At 38.6% G+C, this 6000-nt stretch overlaps 1 long non-coding RNA gene across 1 annotated transcript in view; it reads right to left on the bottom strand.

The window, feature by feature from the left end:
• Positions 1 to 3391: 3391 nt before the first annotated feature.
• Positions 3392 to 6000, bottom strand: part of LOC138736545 (uncharacterized) — an 85288-nt gene continuing 82679 nt past the window's right edge. Inside the window, exon 4 of the long non-coding RNA XR_011340396.1 lies at positions 3392 to 3480. This is a non-coding gene — a long non-coding RNA (uncharacterized lncRNA). The remainder of the gene's footprint in view (positions 3481 to 6000) is intronic.

The following is a 6000-nucleotide window of genomic DNA, read 5'->3' as shown; positions in this document are numbered from 1 at the left end:
TGCACATATACTTTTTGTGCCTTTTTTAACAGTTCACTTAGGGGTTTTTCACTCCAGTCCTCCTCCTTTTCTAGTTTCTTTCTAATGTCTTGCCATGATTTGGAAACAAATTCAATTCGAATAAGCTGTTCACCCATTGGTGTACTAGGGTCCACACCAGCATACTGTTGGACATTCTTTCTCACCCTCTCCAAAAAATCAGTAGGGGACTCGTCTTTCCCCTGGTGGTTCCCAAATGCCTTGGTAAAATTGTGACCCTTTGGCACAGCCTCCCGTATCCCTTTAATTGTCCACTCTCTATATTGTCTCATACTTGCCAATCCCTCGGGTGTTCGTTTGTCCCACCTGGGTTCATTTAGGGGATATTTTTGTTCATGGGGTCTAGGGTCCCCAGGTTGTTCATATTCCCACATGAGGAGGGCAGCCCGTCGAATCATCTGCCTCTCCTGGGGTGAAAATAATGTTCCCATTATTGCCTGCATCTCTTCCCACGTATATGTGTTTTGTCCCAAGAATTGGTCAAGCTGTTCAGCCAGTCCTATAGGATCTTCCAATAACTTTTTCATTTCTTTCTTAAATCCCCGCACCTCTGTACTAGTTAGGGGAACATTCACATATCCCGTTCCCCCTCCCGGTCCTCCCATAGGAACTTCTCTCAGGGGATTTAGGTTTATTGAAAACTTTGATGGTCCTGGACCAGTCTGGGATCTTGTCCAGGGTCGGTTTACCGGTGGAAGTTTAGGGTCCGACTCCCTTAATTCATCCTTTTTATCCCGGCCCCCTTCGGCGCAATCAGATTCATCACCTTTCCCCTCCGGTAATAAGCTTTCCTCGGGCGCAGTAGGCACCGGGGGAATATAAGGAGGGGGAAGGTTGTCCAGAGGTTCCCATTTCTTTTCTCCTGCCACTCTCAATTTAAAACATTCTGTTAAGGATCCTGGCCAGGGAACCCAACAAAATGCATATGCTGACTCTTCTTGATTCACCTTTGGTCTCGAATTTACATATATGTTTAATGCTTGTCTAACCCAATCCTCATCAGATCCAAATTTCGGCCACCAGACCGAGGAACCTTTAATAGGTTGTTTTGACCAAAGGAGACAATATTGGACCATCTTTTTCTTGTTTTTGTCCCGATATCTTTTACTATCCCAATTTTCAAACATTCTCCCCAAAGGGCTGTCAAGGGGTACTCCCAGGAATTGTCCAGAATTTTCAGACGAGCCCTTAGATTTTGATCCTCCCATTTTCCCACCTAGATCTGTTTATCGTTGCTGAGGACCCTCTCGCTCTGGACCCTACTCCCTTCCTCTCAGACGCCTCGTCGGAGGTGCTGTCCCTCCTTCGGTTACCGCTGAGGTTTTCCTGGGGTTGACCCCTCTCTTCTCGGCACTTCGTCGGAGGTGCTGTCCCTCCTTCGGTTACCGCCGAGGTTTCCCTGGGGTCTATCCTAGAGTCCCGCGACAGGGTCCTCACACAACGACAAAAGATCTATACTTAATCTATTCCGTTAGGTTTTTATCCAAACAGGTGTATCCCGTTACACCTGTTACCCAATCCCCACACCACAATCGTAAGTCGTCACTTACCGGTGTCTTCCCGGGGATTGAACAGTCACCCTTCTCCTCTCCGTCTTGTCGTGTCACCCTGTCCGGATACCACTCGCTCAAGCCGCCCGAAGCGACGAGCAAGGGACTAGGAGCCGCTGAACTCAGCGGGGTGCACCGCCTCCGATGTCCCTCTTCTCGCCTCCCCTCACGGCCGGAGTGTAGATCCCGGACGAGCCCCCATTTGTCAGAAATAAAACTTCTCACACATGAGTCTCTTTAAAACTGATGACACGACAAGCTTTATTTACAAGTCTGCAGAGTTGGACTCAACTGGTTTCTCACCAGTTAAGCCCCGATACATACAGTGCATTGATTTTTATACCTTTATTATTTGCCCTTCCCCTTCTTATTAATACTGTTTTAATTGGTTAGTATTACAAAAACATTCTAAGTATAACTGCATTATTAATTATCACGTTCGTTACGTACGCTGTGAACTCTACATTCACTGAATTCTGTTTCTCATACTTCTTATCAATCCTTTGTCTCCTGCATGTCTCTCACTATGACCATGAAAAGATAGGTTTAAAAAAACATATTCAGCAGCTCCTTCTGTCCTTGACTGCTAGTAAACTCTCTGTCCGTTCTGGCTTCCCTGTTTATGATTAATCATCACATTTTAACTTAAGTCTTTTTAACCTAAATTCTCTATATCACAATAGCGTGATACTAATGAATTGAAATAAAAAAATATAAAATCTAAATCTAAATCAATAAGAAACTAAAGATGAGAAGGCATTGCCCTTTTTTTTTACACACACACACACATTCTATTGGAGATCTTTTAAAAAAGCATACATTTTTGCTGTTTCTTAAACCATTTGCTTCAGAGATTCAGAGAATGAGAGGACCTGAGTTATCACAGTCTAAATTTGTCATTATCATTTCTCTGCAGTGCTTTTCTGAGTTGAAGCCTGCATAGTACTGACTTTCAGGTTAATATCAAGGTCATTCCAGCCAATACTTTACCATAAATATGGTTGTGGTATCCTAGTGAAGATGGGGAGGGTGTCAAAACGTGTCATCTTCAAAGAAATGCAAGGATGATATTCCGAATTACAATCTTATCAATCCAATAAACCAAACTCTGTAGATGCAAATTTACATAGCTTTAATTTGTTGATAGAAATGGGTAAACATTTTGCATAACTTTGCATCAAGATTTTCATAATGATGAATAAACAAAGCATCCGGTTATATTTGAAGACATAATGATATCAGATGATAAGACGAATTAAGATGATAAGAAAAATGATTAAGACGAATTCAAAGAAAAGTATTTTGAGCTTGCATCCCTTTCATGGTTTTACGAGGAATGAAAAAGCAAGCTTTGAGTCTGCACGGATATTATGACATATGATGTCATAGTAACTATGGTAACACTACAAACAATACTTATCCTTAAAGAGATAGGCACAAAATTGCTAAGAAGCAAAAACACAAGGTTTTAACCTTTACATTCTGGCCCCTAATTATTATTATAGATGTTATTATACAGATACAAAAGTAAATATGGTAAGTATAAAATTAGAAATCAAAACTTTCTGCTTCTTGTAAAAGACAGATTTTAGTAATAGGTCAATTTAATAACCAGTCTTAGTTTTAATCTGTGCTTGCCGAACAAAACCTTTCTTGTCTCGAACTGTATCCATGATTCTTCCCAGCAAAAAAATGTATTGGTGCAGAATCATCCATGTTAATTACAATGTCTCCGCATACAAAATTGCATTTAGCTTCAGACCATTTTTGTCTTTCTTGTAATAATGAAGGATATTCTTTAATCTGTCTTTTCCACAATAAATCCGCAATAAACTGCACTTGTTTCCATCTGCGTCTTGCATAGATATCGTCTTGCATAGATATCTTCTTTCTGAAATTGACCCAGAGGTATTAAAAAAGGTTTAGATTTAAGAAGTAAGAGATGATTTGGTGTAAGTGCCTCGATGTCATTTGAATCGACAAAAATTTTAGTTATTGGACGATTGCTTAAAATAACTTCACTTTCACACAATACTGTCTGAAGATTGTCTTCATTCAGTATTTGATTATTCAAAATTGAATTAAGAATATTTTAATGATTCTTTTTTCACTCACCACCATGATGTGATCCTGTGGGTAGGTTAAATGTTGAAATAATTTCCTTCTGAAGTAATGAATTATGAATTTAAAGTTGATTCCAATTTTGAATTGCTTTTCGTAACTCTAATTGAGGTCCAGTAAAATTAGATTCATTATCAGAACGTAACTCCATCATTTGACCACGTCTGGCGATAAAACGTCAAGAACATTGATAAAAGAGTCTGTATCAAGCGATGACACTACTTCAATATGTATTGCTCTCATAGTCAAACAAATAAAAATAGCTCTGTATCGTTTTTCAACACTTCTTCCGTGTTTTACATGCAAAATAATCAGCTCCCACGTATGTAAATGGGGGTTCATCAGGCGAAATCTCTCTTGTGGTAAATCCGCCATTTGTTGTTGTCCAGATTTAGCATTTGCATGGTGACAATTAACACATTTTTATATAATTCTTTTGATCAATGTTGCAGCACCAAGTATCCAATATTTCTGGTGTAATTCTAATAATATGTGATTACAACCACGATGACCTTTTTTTCTCGTGTATATGTCAAGCAATCAATTCAGAAATTGGAAATTGGAAATTGGATGTTTCACCTCCAATCTTCCTTCTACTCTCAATACATCATTTACCAGAATAGGATTCATCTTGTAAACACAACTTGCTTTTGTAACATTCAGATTCTTCTTCAATTTTGATATCTCATTATCAAATACCTTTTTCTGACAAAAATGAATTATCTCCAGTTCAGCATGGGCCAATTCATCAGCTGATAGGTAACAGCTCTTTTGAGACTTCAGATTTTGTTTTTTGATATGATGTCAAAACATAATTTTTAATCTAACAATTCATGCCTTTCAAACAAAACCATGAAGAATAATAGCAAATTAATTGAATAATCAAATCTTTCTCAGTAGATATTTGAATAGTATTCACAGTAGTGTTTTAGATTTCTGGATCCTCCATCGTAAATTCTTTTAACTCATCTAGATTTTGAAGCCATTCTTCCTGAGATTGCAAAAGAAATTGAAGACCAAACACCCAAATGTTGGCTCTTTTCAGAAATGATTGAATCTTTGATCCTCGCGAAGCCATATCAACTGGATTATCCACTGTTTTAACATATTTCCATTGATTAGCGTACAAAACATTTTCGATCTCATTAATTCTGTTAGTTACAAAGGTACAAAACCTTATGGTTTTGTTATTAATGTATTTAAGCACGGATGTACTATTAGTCCAAAACCTAGAATCTGCTCACTCCATCTGTAATTCTTTTCTTAACACAGTGTCTATTTTGCTTGCCAAAGTAGCGATCGTCAATTCCATTCGAGGTTTGGCTATCGGCTTTAATGGTGCCACTCTGGCTTTTCCCATTACAAATCCATAATGTACTCGCCCTTGGTTATTTTGCAGTACTAAATAACTGACAGTACCAAAACCATCTTCGCTTACGTCACCAAAATAGTGTAACTGAGCAAATGTGGCAATTCCAAAGTCTGTGGGTTTAAAACATCTGTCGACTACAAAACGTTTTAACATTTTGTTTTGCTATGAGTGATAATATATTGTCTTGTCCACCATGGCTTGTGACTGGTTGTCTTGTTGTGAATGGAGCAAACGGATCTTGAACTGGCGCCATAGCTGTAGGACGTTGGTATGCAAGTGATGGCAATTGGTGGAGATCCTCGACTTGTTGATTCTTCAGCAACATGAAGAGATATCAGTTCTTGAGTATGATCAACTTGCATGGTTGAACCTTTTTGAAATACTCTTATTTGGGAAGATTCATAAATTATCTGCTTGAAAAAGATTGAATGTCACTAGCTCTTTCAACAGGGTTGGTCCTTATCATTTGAGCACTAGCACCCATGGCTACTTGCTCAAGAATACTCGATTCTTGTGGCTGCGGTACCCATTGATCTGCTGGAATGTTAGGTGCTAGCCCTTTGGGTATTTCACTTTGAGTGATAGATCTTGCAGAAGCCTGAGCTAATGTTTTTACTCTGGCTATATTCATAGCATGTTGTTCCTCAAGCTCTAGTCTTTTATTTTGTCCATTCAATAATCTTTTTTAGTTCTTTACTAGCCTTTTGTAACTTCAGTTGCTGATTTCATTTCAATTTCCATATCTTCTAAAGGATGTCTTTTCTCAAACCACTCACATTGTGCATAAATAGTAGCCAAGTCTGCATGCACCTTAGCATGCATAGCTGATATGCTTAAAGCATGCAAAGCTGTACTTGGTCTAAATGACTTTGAAGGCCTTCCTATTCTCATACCCTTGGAAATACGATCATCAGGATT

Source organism: Narcine bancroftii, chromosome 1 (assembly GCF_036971445.1).
Source record: "Narcine bancroftii isolate sNarBan1 chromosome 1, sNarBan1.hap1, whole genome shotgun sequence".
Lineage (NCBI taxonomy): Eukaryota > Metazoa > Chordata > Chondrichthyes > Torpediniformes > Narcinidae > Narcine > Narcine bancroftii.
This window is presented reverse-complemented; position numbering and strand designations above follow the sequence as displayed.